Here is a 16,905-nt window from a genome sequence, read left to right as displayed (position 1 = left end):
TTCTGTTTAATGCCTGAGTAATATTCCACTGTGTGTTTATACCACATTGTGTTTATGCATTCTCAGTTGATAGGCATGTGGATTGTTTCCACCTTGTGTCTACTGTGAATAATGCTGCCATTCATAAGATTTTGTATATACTGATATTTCCATTTTTCTTGGATATATGCGTCGAAGTGGAATTGCTGGTCATGTGGAAACTCTGACTTTAAATTTTTTGTAGTAGCACAAAATGTCCTTCAAGGAAGCTGCACTGTTTTAAATTCCCACCAACAATGGACAAGAGTTCCTAAACCAAGGTCAAGACAATTTATGCCTGTTTGCTTCTAAGAGGATTTAGTCTTAGCTTTTTGCATTTGATCATTTCATGTTACTCTTGTGAGGTATGAGGTAGGGGCTCAGAGTCATTCTTGTGTAAGTGCATATTCCTTTGTCCCAGGGCCATTTTTTGAAGACAATTCTCTCCACATTGGCTTGATACCAGGTTGAGAATCATTGCAGCATAGCTGTAGCTTTTTGAGATTTTATTTGTTTTCCCCTCAATTTCTTATTTATTTATTTTTTTAAATTGCGTGTGGCACACTTTGGCTCCTCCTCTGGTTTTGGTTTGTATTCCTCCCTCTCTTTCCCTTCCCCAGGAGTTGGCTGGGCTGTTGGCTGGTGCCTTGGTTCTTTTGCACATGCCTGCTCCAGCAGGCTGGCTCGGGCTTCCTCTTAGAGGTCTGGGTTCCAAAGGAGTGAGTACCAGCGGTGCCACATTCTATCAGCCCACAGAGTCACAAGGCTTGGAGAGTAGAGGGTGGAGAAAGAGATTGTGCGTCTTGATGGAAGAAGATGCAAAGAATGTGCAAAGAATCTCTGACCATTTTAAATTCATCACAATCTTTAAAGACACCAAGGTGTAATTATCAAGGATGAGGAAATTCCCCTGAAGAGTCATACAACAGTGTATGAAGATAAAGTATTTTTTTTTTTTTGGTGCCACTTGGATTGAATCTAGGGTCACCTGCCTACCAGGCAACCTCTATCTCTGAATTACATTCCCAGCCCAGAAGGAGACATTTAATAGAGACCTGAATAGAATGAGAGAATAAGGCATGGATAGAATATTTAAAGCAGGTGGGAGAGCATTTGCAAAGGTCCTAAGGCAGGAAAGTGTTTGGTATATTTGAGGAGTAGCACAAAGATCGGTTTATGGGAGTAAGGTGGGGCTGTTGTGAACATCAGTGAGGTAAAATATGTCAAAGTGTTTTATTATTATGGGATTTTATTATGGGATTTTTTTTTTTACTGTATATAATATAGTATGGAATAATAGGTGGACTGTTTCTCACTACTTCAATTTTCTCAAGATGTTTCCAGAGGATGGGAGGAAACAGAAAACAAGATGCATTCAATAATAACACCCAGCGAGGTCAGGGGCCTCTGTAAAGTCACATTCCCCCGAGGGCCTCAATTCTACTGATGTCTGCTACTCAAAGCTGGTGCCGCCTCAGCACCTTGGCCAGTCCTTCCAGGGACCCAGCACCTGCCCCAGCCTCAGCCTGGTGGTCCTCCCTGTGCGCTGCAGCCGGCTGGCTGCCCAGTGTGCAGGGCCCAGGACCCAGCTTCTGCTAAGGCTCATAGTGATGCCAATGCAACCGGAGAGGTGCAGAGCTTGCCCACGGGCTGCTTCAGGCCCTGGGACCTGTCCTAGGCTCCTGGGAACACTGTCCTGCTCCCAGCCAAGGTGCTTCCAGAGCCAGGGGAAGCTCAGGTACTAGCTTGGTCACTCACTGTTGCTCTGTGACTCTCAGTAGGTTACAATTTGGATCTTGAATGTCCCCCAAAGGCTCATGTGTTGAAGCCTTGGTCCCCATCCTGTGGTGCTACTGGAGGTAGTGGGACCTAATGGAGGGGGCTCTTGGGACCCTGGCATCTTCTTCTATTTGGCCACTATGTTGTGAACAGATCTCTACTTCTTCTTCTTCTTTCTTTTTTTACTGATGACGAATCAATTTTCTTAATTTAGGGAGAAAGGGAATGTTTCCAATCCATACCAAAAACCAAACCAAAACAAAACTCCTAAGTATGTGAATACATTTTAACTCAGCTTTCAATTCTAGATTTTTAAGAATATTACCAACATGTGTGTGAAGAAATGCTTACCGGTTTTCTGGGCCCACTCGTTCCTCCTAAAATCACTCTCTACAGGCACCTGCGGTCTCCCACTTTCCCAGTCCTCCAGGAAGAGTGTGTGTATTTAAGTTCCAACCCTCCAGCCCTGTCTCTGAATTTCACGTTTCGCGTGGCTCCTGGCACACTGGCATATTAACACGTGCATGCCTTTCTCCTATCTGTCTGCTGTCACTCTGTTTTGGCAGGTGCAATCCCTAAATCTTCAGAGGGCAGGCTGAGCTTCCTTGCAGGCAGTGATGTGACACTCTCTTGGCTGTTACTTGACTTTGTGTGGCATGTTTCCTGCTACATTCCTGAGCAGGTCTCTTCTGCCACAAGCTGTGGCTATGGTATACTGGGCTGCCACAGGCCCAGAGCAACAGGGCTAAAAGACCATGGAGGGAAAGCTCTGAAAACAAAATGAAACTTTTTCTTTATAAAGTTGATTATCTCAGGTATTTTGTCATAGTGACATAAAGCTGACTAACTATCTCCTATGGTTTTGTAATTTTGTCTATTACAAAACCATAGGAGATAAAAATAGGATCATGGGCATTGAAATGTATTTTTAATTAACAACTGACAAGTGTTTAATCCACAGAACACTGTAGAAAATGTAAGTGCTCTTCACAACGTGACTTATCATGGGGCTTATTGAAAACTTTTTTCCATGGCGTGCTCCAGGGTTACAGGTAACTGGCTGGCAGCAGCTTCCTTTAGTCCTACTTGGAAGACTTTTGAAGATTCTAGGTCCAACTTCGTCTGGAGAGAGAGCCACCAGGAAAGCCCTCTGGGCATGGTCATCCCAGGGCACCGGGGCCTCAGGACCTGGGAGCTGCATCCGCACACAGGCCAGGTAGCCAGCTCTATAGGAGGCGGCTCAGGGGCCAGTGTCAGTCGGGAGCTGGGCCCCACTCTGGCTCCCTGGCTGCCCTGGCTCAGCCTGTACAAGGTCTCTTTCCTCTCTCCCTCTTTCTCTCTCTCCTCCACCTGCCCTTTGTGTTTCGGTTTCTCTTTCTCTTGGCCTCGCCTCTCTGACTCTCTTCTCCCTCTCTCTCTTTCTCTCTCGCTCCAGATTCTTGAAGCGGGACCTCTACTGTCCCCACTCTGGCCTCCTAATGATGAACTCCGTGTTTGGAAATCTCGGGGCTGGGGAATAGCAGAGGGGAGAATTTCTCCTCTCCAGGCCAGCTCCGTCCCTGTTGGAGGGTCTGGCCCTGCCTGCCCTGCGGCCCTCCTCTGTGTGGCCTCTGGCCTTGGCCATGGGCCTGTCCCTGGTGTGTGGTGCCTTGGTGGGACCTGCACAGCTGGAGCAGGCCAACAGTGCTCTGGCCAGCGTGTCTCTTGCAGGCCTGCCCACGCTCTTGTTTCCTCTCTGGGGAAACACTTTATTTCTTGGTCTTCTGTCCTTCTGCTCTATCCAGTTGCTGTTTCCTCAGACCCTGGGATGTAGGGATATAGGACACCAGGGCCTGTCCATGGCCAGAGCCATGCCGGTGTCACAGTCCAGGGAAACAGCAGGCCTCTAAGTCACAGCGACCCAGCCTGGCTCAGCCACACAAATGTGGTGTTTCAATATTTATTTTTAGTGGCTGCTGGTTCAATAGCAGCTTTCACGTTGGTGGGGGTAATCCTGAAAAGTAAAAATAAATTAGACCTGCACCTTGTCAGTAAATCCGACCAGTCCCTGCTGGGGGAACTCTGGGCCTAGTGCCCCAGATGTCCAGGGTGAGTGGTGAGCCAGAGATCGGAGGGCCCAGGCCAGGAGCCAGGCTGGCTCCTCACTGTGGCCTTGCCCTCCCTGGCTTCCTGGCGGGCCTGTGCCAGCTCACTGGCCTCCCGCTGGGCTCGTCCATGGCCAGTAGGCCCAGCAGCCAGGACAGGACACAGCAGGGCTCACACGGGCACTCGCTGACCTCCCTGACCTCAGCCCAGGTCGGCAGGTCCTGGCTGCCCTGAGAGGCACGTGTGACCCCCATCTGCACCGATTGCCTCAGAAGCTGTCAGGATCCGTCTGCCACTGGCTCCAGGTCCTGGGCTACCCTGCTGGCCATCCTTCTGCTTGATCTGACCTACGCTGGCCCTGGAATGAGGAGCAGCTCACGTTGGGGGACGTGGCGCTCTGCATTCATCCTTTAGTGCTGACCGGAGAGTGGGGTACGGGGATCCTCGCCCCACAGCAGATCGGGCCGCTGGCCTTGGTGCGTCCTGGGGGCTCTGCCACAAAGTCCCCAAATGAGACCTCTCCTGTCCAGCTTGTCACTGGGCCTGGCATCCCCCTGGAGAAAGGACTTTCTTGGATCAAGGTTGTGCATCTCAGAGGAAGCTGGAGGGGCGGGCCTGCCCCGGGAGGAGGGCTGCCCTGAGGACAGACCACCTCATGCCTACAGGGCTCTGCCTCCTGCTACATGGACACTGCCGTAGTGACAACTGGTCCTGGAGACAGAGGCTTCCCTCCCTTTTCAGCTGTGAAAACCGGCTGAGGGGGCTGGGGCTGGGGCTCAGCGGGAGAGCGCCTGCCTTCACGTGTGAGGCCCTGGGTTCAATCCTCAACACCACATAAAAATAAATAAACAAAATAAAGGTATTGTGTTCAACTACAACTAAACAAAACATAAGAAGAAAAAAGAAAAAAATAAAGAAAACCGGCTGAGAGGAGCCAAGTCCCTTTTGGGCTCATAAAGGACAGTGTCTCCAACACAGTGTTGTCAGTATCGTCCACCCTCTTCTGAGGGTCCCTTTGTTAAATTGCTTATTATCACCTGTCAACATCTATCACTACTTTCATCAAACCCAAATGGAGCCGGGCGCGGTGGCGCACACCTGTCATCCCAGCAGCTCAGGAGGCTGAGGCAGGAGGATTGCAAGTTCAACGCCAACCTCAGCAAAAGTGAGGCACTAAACAACTCAGTGAGACCCTGTCTCCAAATAAAAGACAAAATAGGGCTGGGGGTGTGGCTCAGTGGGCGAGGGCCCCGGTACCAAAACAAAACCTAAATGGTGCTGGCTCACCCTCTGAACCCATCTTAGAGGGGAAGTGTCTCTTGGTCCCTAGCGTTGACTTCAGTTGTTTTTATTATGCTGTTATTAAAGACACACAGCTGTGAAGTCAAGCCCAGCCCCCTGATGTGTACAGCTGTCACAAATCCATGCCACCCAGACCAATTTGCAAATTAAATGCAAACAAAATGAAAAGAGGAATGAAATTCAAATGAAGAGATTTACTCAAAGAGGTGGGGACACAGCTTGCTGCAAGGTGGTGTCTGCTTCTGCACCAGCTCCCCCGGGCCCAGCCCACGGGTCTGTGGGTCCCTTCCACCGTCTTCACCTGAATTCCGAGGAGTGTGCGCCTGCACAGCTCTGGGTGTTGTCACGGTCCTCCACTTCCCTGATGGCAGCCTACTGGCCCACTAGGATCTGACCACCCGGAGCAAGGTGAAGTTGCTGGAGAGCACCGTGGAGCTGGGGTCTGTGTTAGTGCTGTGACCGTGTCCTGGTTCCTGAGCAGAGCCCCAATTGTGGGACCCCATCCAGGGAAAAGCTGGGGCAGGACTGGATGGAGGGACCTCGGGGCTTGGTACGGGGCTGGGAGCCGTGCGCTCGCAGGGGAGAAGCTCAGAGGCACAGACAGTGAAATTCCTTTGCCCAGATGGTGGGAGAATCTTGTGGCCTCCAACTTACAGCCACATGAAAGTGGGTGAAATCAGGATGACATTCTTGTCCTTTGTCCCAGGGATGGGAAATTGGCCCTTGCAAGGGCAGCGCTCATGCCCGGCTCCACAGGTCCCCCTGCAGGCTGCTGCCTGGTGGCCTGGGCCCCTCAGAGCCAATCTGTCGCTGGTTGTTACAGGCCTTGGAGGTCCTGCTGGCCTTCACTCCTCCTGACCATCCCCAGCCCCGAGGTCAGGGCAGCCAGGCCACCAGGTTCCAAGGAAGGACTGACACAGGGGAGGGCTCCCCACCCCGACCTGAGAATGGGATACCAGCCCCACCTCCTGGGCTGATGGACAGAGCTGATGTCCTGTCGCTCATCTCCCTTACCCCATCCAGCCTCCTCTTAGAGTCCCACAGAGTGAAAGGGCCTCCAAGAAGTGTGAGACCCTGTGTCTCTCCAGCTCCTGCTCAGAGCCTCTCAATCCACTGGCTAATAGTCCTCGACTCTCTCCACTGCTCTCTGCTACGGTCTGAATGTACCCCCTAAAATTCATATGTTAAAACTTAATTGTGAAGATGATGGTATAAGGATGTGGGGCCTCTCGGAGGCGGTGAGGTCACAGGGCAGAGCCCCCAAGAATGGGGTTAGAGCCCTTATAAAAAGGACTTGAGAGAATGAGTTCATCCCTGTGTTAGTCAGATTTCTGTCACTGTGACAAAATGGCCAAGAAAATCAACTTGAAGAAGGAAAGATTTATTTTGGCTCATGATTTTGAAGGTTTCGTTCCAGAACCGCTTGGCTCTGCTGTTCCTGGGTCCCGTGAGGCAGGACAACAGGGCGAGGAGCATGTAACGGAACGAAGCTTCTCGCTTCATGGCAACTGGGAAGCAGAAAGAGTGGGAGAGGGAAGAAGAGGCTGGGGGCAAGATGCGCCCTTCCAGGATGGGCCCCCGTGACTCACCTAGGCCCCACCTCCTGCCATTTCACCGCCTCCCCATCGTCCACTCAATCATGAGCCCACGAAAGGACTGATCGATGGATGAGGTCAGAGCCCTCGTGAGCCCATCACTGCCCCCTAGGTCCACCTCTGAGCACCCTGTCCTGGAGACCAGCCTTCAACACATGAGCCTTTGGGGAACATTTCAGGGCCAAACCACAGTCCCCTTCCATCTCTCCGTCACGTGGGGACATGGTGTTTATCTCCTCTGGAGGAGGCAGTGACATCCCCGTATTGGAAGCAGAGGCTGGACCCTACCAGACACGAAACCTACTTCCAGCCTCCAGAACTGGGAGAGATGAGTTTTCGTTATTTACACCTTTACTTTATTTATTTATTTTTATGTGGTGCTGAGGATTGAACCCAGCGCCTCACACATGAGGGGCCAGTGCTCTACCACTGAGCCACAACCCCAGCCCCTAATTTTTGTTATTTATAAATCACCCAGTTTTTACGTAAGTCTCAACAGACCAAGCCACCTTCTCTGGTTAACAGCTTCCTAATCTGTGAAATGGGTCCATGTGTGGATTCCACGAGGTGATCCCGATCCTCTGCACTTTATTCTCTCTGGTTTTGAGACGTATAGGACACGCATCCTTATCGTGCCTGAGTCCCTCACTGTGGGCAACCCACAGAAGCAGTAACTACATAAAAGCTCTTTGGAAGGATTCCTGGCAAGGCCAAAGTTAGGTTGTAGCCTTGGATCTCTTTTGGAAGTGAATGATGCACAAATTATTAATAAAGAAAGGCAAAATATTATATTAGAATGTTCATGCCCAGAACCATGCTCACGGGCAACAGAGAACAATGAACACACACCTCCCCCTTCGGATCGCTGCTTCACAAGAGTTGCCAAAGTATTTACTTTTCCAGAAAAGAACCTGCCTCCAGGTCCTCTGGACAGGGTGAGGGCAGAGCCTATTCTTTGTCAAGCTATGGGGACAGAAAGGTCGTTCTACAACAGGATTGCTAAGGAGGTAGGAGGGATCTTTTTAGTTCCAGTCATGCAGAGACTTGCCTTTGATAAGACCATGAAGGCAAGAGATCCTAGATAGAGCCATACCTGAAGCCATCTACTCAGACATCTCAGTTATGTGAATCTATAAGCCCATACATCCCCACTTTGCTTCTGACAGAGGTGGCTTGCAGCTGAAAGCATCTCAACTGGTATAAAGACCAATTATGTATGGAGTAAGAGAAATAAGAACCTATTCACCTATCTACTCTACTCACAAGCTGTTCTTGTGCCGGGCCCTGGGTCAGGGGCTGGGGGCCCAGGATGAATGACATTCTCAGACACAGCCAAAGTCGCACTGATTATTGAGGGGAGGGCCGGGTGGGAGATGACTGAGTCAGGCAGGACATCCCAGAGGAGGTGACATAGGGCTTGTCAGAGAAGAAAACCCGGGTAGGCACAGCCCATGCCGCAGGGTGTAAAGAAGCCGCAGGGCTGAGCTGTGGCCAGCCTTCCCTGCACTGGGGGAGGGGGGAGGGTGGGAGGACAACTGCTGCTCCCACAGGCTGGGGGGGGGGGTGCAGGGCTGGCCCCTCTGCCTGGAGTGTTGGCAGAAAAAGCAGGAGAGAAACTCAGGAAGACACGCATGGTTGGGAACAGCGGGAGGGAGGAGGGGAGAAAGCCATTTCTGTCCAGCCCCAAATGGCAAAGAAATGACTTTCTTCTTACACAAATTGGACTTCCGTGAGTGCAGGGGGTGGCGGGGCGAGGCTTCATGCCGTGTTTTCTGATGCCTCGCCTGGGCTGAGCAGGGCCCGAGCTGCCCAACTGCTCACGGCTGGTCAGGCTGCCCCAATGCCACAGTCACTGACCCTGTTGGCTCGGCCCTGGGTCCCGGGCTTCTGTGTCCAGGCTGAAGAAACTTGGCTCCTTTGCAGTTTTCCAAATAAAGTGGTTTTTATTTCATATTCATCAGAGAGGTTGCAAAATAGAATTGGGGTTGCTGCTTCTCATATTATTTATGCATTTCTCCCCCCATCTCACTTCTCCAGGGCAAGTCACAAAGGGGCCTTTGTTCTCTGCAAGTTCAAAGTCAGCTCCTCCAAAGGGGAAACTTAGGGGCGATTACAAGGAGGAGGCTCCGTTTTACAAGGACTGGCTGTCAGAACAGGAATATGGTTCACGTCAGGGCTCCCGTGGTCTGCAGGCTGCAGAAGCCGTGTGAATAGATTTCCAGTGTGACGGGTCTGGCGGGAGTAGCACAGCAGGCCAGGGGCAGAGGGGGAGCAGCTCGCGGCTGCCTCGGCACACACTGCCATCCTCCTGGCCTCAGTTTCCTCGCCTAGAGAAATGGGCGTTTATGCACAGAACTCAAGCAGAGCATTCAGATCAGCTCCTTGGAGTGGCTCTCAGAACAGGGTAGTGGGGCTCAGGTGTAACCCACATCCACTCCTGCCCTCCTCAAGTTTTGAGGGATTGCATACCTAGATCTTTGTTTAAGGGGAAAAAAATTAACAAAAGTTTGCAAAGGGCTGGCCTAGATGATCCTGAAGACCCGGGAGATGCTGGACCCCAGAGGATTGTGAGGGGCAGAGACTCAGAGCCCAGGGACACCGTGCAGCCAGCCTTGATCAGGCAGCTAGCCTCTCTGGGCCTCTTATATCCTTCTGGAAATATGTTTGTCACAGCTGCCTGATAGGAGCCATGCCCGGGGCTGGGGGCCTGCACTGTTTAGAAGTACAGAGGTGGTCAGGCCATCTCCTCCTGGGGCACCTACGGCGTGTGCCAGTCTTGGGGAAGTTGGGAAAGTTGCCTGTAGAGCCTGGCACCCTGGTACCCACACCTACCCTCCCTGAGAGGAAGTGCAGCAGGGGCTCAGCACCATCTTCCTGGACTGGGACTCGGGCTCTAACCCTGCGGGATGCTCCAGCTCTGAGGCTGCAGCGGGGAACAGGCTGCAGAGAAACAAGGAGCCACAACACTTGCAACCTCAGCCAAGTTTGGCTTCTTCTCACCATGGAGGCCCCCAGGGTGTGGGGGGGCCTACAGGGATCTTGGTTGCCAACTCTATGGAGGTTGGGACACAGCAGACCCACAGGGACCCTTGGTGAGGATGTTCCAGCTTTCTCTACCACACAGTTGTCCTAGGACTCATGCCCAGAGGGAGAGTCCTTGAGGCAACAGCCCTGGTCTCAGATGCTCTGGAGTCTGGCCTCTCCCCACTCCCTTGGTGGAGCCCCTGCAGGCCTGGCCACCAGGCCCATGGTCCAGGCCCTTCCAGCTTTTCTTCTGGCTCCTTCCCAAGAAAGCCTGGGAATTTGAAAATGGTCTACCCTAGCCATTCTGTGCCTGCTATGGTGGCTCTTCTCCAACCCCAGTGGGTGGAGTCAGAGCTGCACTGGGGAGGCAGAGTGTGTTTATGCAGGTCCACGATGGTGCAGGACAGGAAACAGCACTGAAGGTGGGAGAGAGAGGGGCTTCAGGAAGAGAGAACCCCACTCATCCTACACCATCTCTAGAGACATTGCTTTACCTGGGGTGGCCTCTGGGAGAAGGGAGAGTGGTGAGGAGGGGAAGTGTGGAGAGCGGTGATTTGAATCATGGTCTCTCTGATACCAGCTGTGTTGTGCTGGGAATTTCCTGTGCAAAGGTGCAGGTCAAGATGGCCCAGTTGCTATGGTGACACCTACTGAGTATGCTCCGTGCAGAGGTGCAGAGCTGTATCAGTCAGGACCTTGAGCTCAGGCACCGGCTCCTGGGGATAGAAAATTCTGAGCATAAAAAGATGACCCCAATGTCTCGCCAGTCCTGCATGCTTCAGACTGCCTGCTTTGATGAAACTTTCCCACAAATAACCTTTTGATGAAACCTATATAATCAATGGGCTGTACTACCCCTGGGTCATTCATCCCCTCCCTGCCACTCTCCCTTGGGCTTCCCTATCTCAGCTGCTGCTGGCCGCTGAGTTCCCTGGTAGACATCCTCCATCAGGGATGATGACCCACCTGGACCCAGCTTTTTCTCAACATGTGTCTGTTTGTCTTTGCTTCATTCCACATCGACTCTCACTAGGTTTTGATAACAGCCATGGCTGAGAGCAAAGATGGGGCAGTAGCAGGAAGGAAGGGGCAGAAGGAGGGAGGTAGCTTCATGGATGGCAGAAGTGGAGGGTCTTGGAAGTCCTCCCCACCTGGTCCCAGGATTTCAGATCTTTCCAGAGCAGGAGCCAGGCCCACTTGAGGATGGATGATCACGAGGCCCCATTTTTGGCTTCTCAGAAATGGCCCTTCCAGGGGCTGCCAGACTGTGGGTGAATCCTGGGTCCCTGAGGCTTGTCCCTTGGGCTTCCCTATCTCAGCGCTGCTGGCCACTGAGTTCCCTGGTAGACATCGGCTCAGGGAGCGGAGATGGACAGGTCCTGGAGAAGTCTGGTGCAGGCCAGGGGCATTCTGGGAAAACTACAACTCAGCACTGGCCCCTTCTCACACCATTTTACATAAAAGCAGTTATTTCCACATCACGGCAAGGCCACCTGTGGGTTGCAGGTTATCTGGGGTTGTCTACCCTCAGATGCAGTGCACTGTGGGAATCTGGAAGCTCCTGGGTCCACCTGGGGAAGGTACCGGGCTGCAGATCTCCACAGGTCACAGTGAATCCCATTTTACACACAGGGAAACCAAGGTTCCCAAAGTTGAGTAGAGGTTAGAATTGGGGTTGCAGGTCATGCCAGAGGCTGCTGCCTCCAACCCTGGGTGCTCTTTACTATGTGATCCGGGAGGGGCACTCATATTTAACATCACACCACAAGGAGCTGGCTCGACGGCATGTACTTTACCTAGTACCTAGATAAACTAGATACTAGTTAAACTAGTTACCTAGTTTAATCCCCACCATGTCTAGACAGTGGGTACCAATCCATTTTGCAGATAAGAAAACTGAGGACCAGAGAGGCTAAGCAACCTGTGATTTAGGATCACAGCTCAGGTGTGCTCCACCTCAGAGATCTCATCCTGTGGGGCTGCCTCCCCTAAACCTCTGCTTGGCTGCCCAGAAGATCCCCTGGGGAGCCTAAAAAAAAAAAGGGGCTTCTGTGACCTAGGTGAAGGGTTTTCTCAGAACTCCCTGGGGCCTTCCTGCAGCCCCATTAAAGTCACAACTCAGACAGGAGCCTTCTCTGCTCCCAAGGCCAGGCAGGCCGCGACCCTCCAGCTGGGGAGCAAGTCAGGGAGCTTGCCCTGGCCTTGCACGCTTTGAAGGAGGTGGGTCAGGGCCGGTTCAGCCTGGGCCTCTGGGATTTTTCCCCTTGGATTTGGGATGTCTGCTCAGAGTGAAATCTCAGCATTTCCGGCAAACAGGCTGGGCCTAGGCCACCTCCTCCGGCTTCCTGACCACCCAGCCTCATGCTGGATGCTTCCCCACCCCCTCCAGCACGCCCAAGCTCTTCCTCTGGCCTGTCACCATCTGGCACAGCCTAACTCACTTATTGTGAGCTTATTTATTTATGTCAGTCTTCCCACCTGAGCACATGTCCTTGTGCAGGGATCTCATCTGTGGTGTCTGTCAGGATGCTCCTTGGTGGCTCTTGGACCCTGGGAGGCACATGATGTGTGTGTGGAGCAAATTAATGAATGGAGAGGGCGTTCCGCTGCACCCCGATCAGAATGCAAACATCACGTCTGATTGGAAGCTAAGCCAGGATCCCCATTGACTAAGAAACCCTTGGCCTGAACAGGAAAACACTGAATGAAATGTTCTTCCAGTCCAAGAGCCTGTGGCCCTACCTGAGATTGGAAGGGGCTGGCAGACTCTATGCCCAGTTGGAAAGGGCTGGACCCTGGCCTCTGGGAGGCCCCTCTCACCTTTGTACCTTAAAGCCATCCCTAGGCCGCTTCCCTGAGTAGGGGGTCAACAGGTGAACTGTGCACACCCCTGGGTGAAGGAGAGACTGCCCGAGCTGAACATTTCATGCTTTGCACTGTAAGTTGTGCCCTTCAGCTGTGGCAGAGGGGCACCCTGATATACCCTGCTCTCATTCCCAGCATGGCTTTGGCTGAGCCGCACACACTTGAATTCAAAGTGGGCAGCCAGGTACCCAAGTGGGGTGCTGCCTGCCAGCAATGTGGGTAACCCGGCCTCCCTCGCAGAGGCCAGCACAGCCATTGACGCCTTTCCTGGAAGTGCAGCACTGGCCGGGCAAGAGGCTCTCTCTAACCCTCAGCTCCCAAAGCTCCCTGAACCTCTGTGTTGGAACCACTGTGACCTTTACAAAGCCCCCATGCCTAGGTCCCCACCAACTAAGTCAGAGGCTCTGGGGTGGCCCCAGCCTGTAGTGTCTTCATGCTGAATTGCTGGATCCAGCTTTTGGCTGTTTCCTGTGGTGGTCGGCAAAGGGGATAGAGTTTTTGAGGTTGGAATGGCCCCAGGAAAGCTAAGGTGTCTGATCATCCCCTGATAAAGGGAAGGCTGGGAGTATCAGAGAGCGTTTCCCAGCTAGGTGGGGTGGGGACATTCCGTTCATGAAGGAGGATGAGGACTGAGCAGAGCTGGGAAGTAAAGCAGGCTCTAGAAGGGGAGGCTGGTCACACTGGAGGTGCGTCCTTGGCAGGTGCCAAGGGGCCACTGTGGGGGTGGAGTCAGAAGGTGTGCTTCAAGAAAAACACCAGGGAGGCTGGTCACACTGAGGGGAGCCACATTAGGGAGCCGGAGTTTTAGGCTGCAGGTAAAGGCAGGAGCAACTCAGTCCTACTGTGGCGGAAACCCAGGAGACATCCCAATAGTTATAAAAGGCCACAGGTGGCAGGTTTTGTCAACAGGTCACCTCCTTTGCATCACGTGGGCCCAGTGCTTGTCACACTCCACCTGATGGAGCTGTGGTGGTCTTGAAGCAGCTCATCCTCACAGCTCCAGACAGTTCCAAGCTGAGTATCATTTGTGGACCTTAGCCAGGGTGGAAGATAAATAGGTCACCAAATACGGGTCCCTGGGCTGCAGCACCTGGCCAGCCTGGGCCATATGGCAACGGCTCTCCGGCCTTTGTTCAGGGACCCCACACCTGGCTGTGGAGGAACCAGTTCCTCCTAGTTGGGGGTCCCTCCAGCCTGAGCTTCAAGGGAGATGCCTCATGCATTGTGCAGGAGGTTAATTGAGACAGGATGTAATCCCGCAGCTACTCGCTGGTACCGATAAGGCCTCACTTTTCAAGATATTTGGTGATGTGATGGATTATTTTTGGGGAGAGAAATTTGGAAAGTCTCAGGCACAAATAAATACATAAATAATAAATAAATAGTAAATAAAGACAGACTCTCTCTCCACACGTGACCTCTCATGGTGTGCTTTGACTGATTCCTCCAGCAGTCTCCTCTACGTGTGGTAGGGTCTTCCCACAATTTTGCAAAGCAGTCTGTTCCCTTGTCCCCACGGATACCCTTTTCTTGGACTATGGCAACTAATTCTTTGACTCCTGATTTCTCTGAGCTGAAAACACAGAGACTTTTTTTTTTTTTTCTACCAAGGATTGAACCCAGGGGTGCTTAGCCACTGAGCCACATCCCCAGTTTTTTTTCTTTTTAATTTTGAGACAGGATCTCACTGATTGCTCAGTCTGGCTTTGAACTTGCAATCCTCCTGCCTCAGCTTCCTGAGCTGCTGGGATTACAGGTATGAGCCACCATGGAAGGCTGAGGCAATTTTTAAAAATTGCATAAATGATGTTACAATGCATTATGAAGTCAGTAAGTGATTCTCAATCAATTCTGGGAGTGTTGTTGTACTGCTTGTGCAGTAAGTATCAGGAGAAGAAAGACAATTTCAATGCCAGGCTGTTGTTTTCATCTTATAATTTCCCTTTTTATCATCCTTTTTAGAATTTGTGTGTGTGTGTGTGTGTGTGTGTGTGTGTGTGTGTGTGTGTGTGTTGCTGGGGACTGAACCCAGGGCCTCACCCATGCTAGGAAAGTGCTCTTCCACTGAGCTACACCTACCATATTATGATCTTTATGGTTATTTCTTCAATGCTGCCGTATTCTTCTAGGAAGTAGGCACATCCTACTTTACTATCTCCTGTCACTAGCCATGTACATGATTTTCAGTTGTACCTGGAATAAATAACACTGCAATGAACATCTGTAGGCATGTGCTTTTTTTTTTCTTTCAAAATATATCCTTATGGGGCTGGGGTTGTGGCTCGGCGGTAGAGCGTTCTTCTAGAACGTGCGAGGCACTGGGTTCGATCCTCAGCACCACATCAAAATAAATAAATAAAATAAAAGTATAAAAATGTTATATTAAAAAAAGAACACTATTAGAAAATATATCCCTATGATGAACTTCTTAGATTAGAATTATTGGGTAAAACAGAAGAGGCATTTTCAGGGCTCTGTAAGCGTGATGTCAAGAGGCTTCCAGCCAGCACACAGCCCTGATGACAGTCTGTGTTTTTCTTCAAGCTTTGCATTCCACTCTTGGTTCTCAGGAGCAGCCGTCCCTGCACCATCCTCAGGATGGTCACTCTAGGAAGACAGTATTGCTCTAGGTGCATTTTACTGCATGTAGGCTTTCTTTCTTTTTTCTTTTCTTTTTTGGCTTTATTTCAATTTTAAAAAACATAATTTAAAAAAATCCCTATTTCCCTAATCCCCTTTCAGCTCTTCCCAGTCATTCAGTTCAGACCTTGATCTGTAGTCCTCCAGACCTTCCCTCTTGGCCTCGGGCCTCCAGCCAGCCCTCCTCTCCCCTCCTTTCTCTCCTCAAGCTTCAGAATTGCTTGGTGGCTTGTTGCGTGTGCATACTCCTGCTCCACTCCAGATCTGGGCACCCGGAAGCTCCGAGAGTCAGGCCTGGGGACTGAGACCTTTCCCAGTTCCCACGTGAACCATCCTGTAAGAGAAGTAGGCTTGACGAGGCCTAGTTCCCAAAGTTCTGGCCTTGCCTGCTCTCTGGTCTCATTTTCTCCTACTTGTACCTGTACAATTTGCTCTCCAGTGGACCCTCCTGGGGGCAGCTTCAGGGCATCAGGACTGGTGCAGAGTCTCAGAAAGGAGGACGAGGATACAGAGAGGACAGGTGGTCTGCACCCAACCTGGCCCTCACCCAGCCTGTCCTCAAATAGGCCATCATCACATCAGGGTCCAGGAACATCAAAGAGCTTGTCAGTCACCCCCAAAGTGCATTCACCCCACACACAGAGATGCACACGTGTGTGGGTGCTGTAAGTCACCCATACCTCTGCCTTTTTCAGCACTGGCTATGCCTTGCTAGGCCTTTCCTCTTTCCTTTTCACTAATTGGCCCAGAGAGGCCCATCTCCTAGGATATGGTCCTTTTATCAGCCTGGAGCAGACTCTTGATGAAATGGTTTGTTTCTCTCAATGAATACCAGCTAAGGCCAAGTGTTTCTGGGCAAGTGGGTGCCTAGTGGAAGAGAAGCAATTAGGTAGCAGGGAAACCCCAGGTTAGAATTTAAAATTGACACAGAAAAATCCTACTTCAAACGTCGTGTGTGCATGCGTGTGTGTGCATGTGTGTGTGTGTAGTCGTGCCTTGTTATCCATGGTGGGTTGGTTCTAGGGCTTCCCTTTAGATACTAAAATCCACAGTTGCTCAAGTCTCTTCTATAAAATGGAATAATGTTTGTGTTTATCATATGCACATCCTCCACATACTTTAAACCATCTCTACGTGACTAAGAAATCTAACACAATGTAAATGCTATGTACGTAGTCATGTTGTGTTGTTTAGGGAATAATGACAAGGAAGAAGGTCTGTAAATGTTCAGTGAAGATGCAATTTCCTTTCTTCAAATATTTTCCATTTGTTGGTTGAATCTACAAATGCAGAACTAGCATATATGGAGGGCAGAATGTAATTCCTCCCCGCACATTACTGCAAAGGCTTGGCACAGACTCAGGTACTGCTAGATCTGGGGAGCGATGGTTGAAGTCAGACCCTCCATGGCTCATTCTTGGAAAGGCCTGCCCCCACCAGGAGCTCCAGGCTAACAGTCACCTCCATGGGAAGAGGACTTTCCCCCCATTGATTCTGTCTAACCAGTTCCTCAAGATGGTCTCCTGTTGACCTGGATCATTGCCTTGGATCATATGCCCATTGTTATGGTTTATATGTGGTGTCCCCCAAAATCTCA

Source organism: Ictidomys tridecemlineatus, chromosome 5 (assembly GCF_052094955.1).
Source record: "Ictidomys tridecemlineatus isolate mIctTri1 chromosome 5, mIctTri1.hap1, whole genome shotgun sequence".
In the NCBI taxonomy this organism is placed as follows: Eukaryota; Metazoa; Chordata; class Mammalia; order Rodentia; family Sciuridae; genus Ictidomys; species Ictidomys tridecemlineatus.
The sequence above is the reverse complement of the archived record's forward strand: the minus strand, read 5'-3'. Positions refer to the sequence as shown.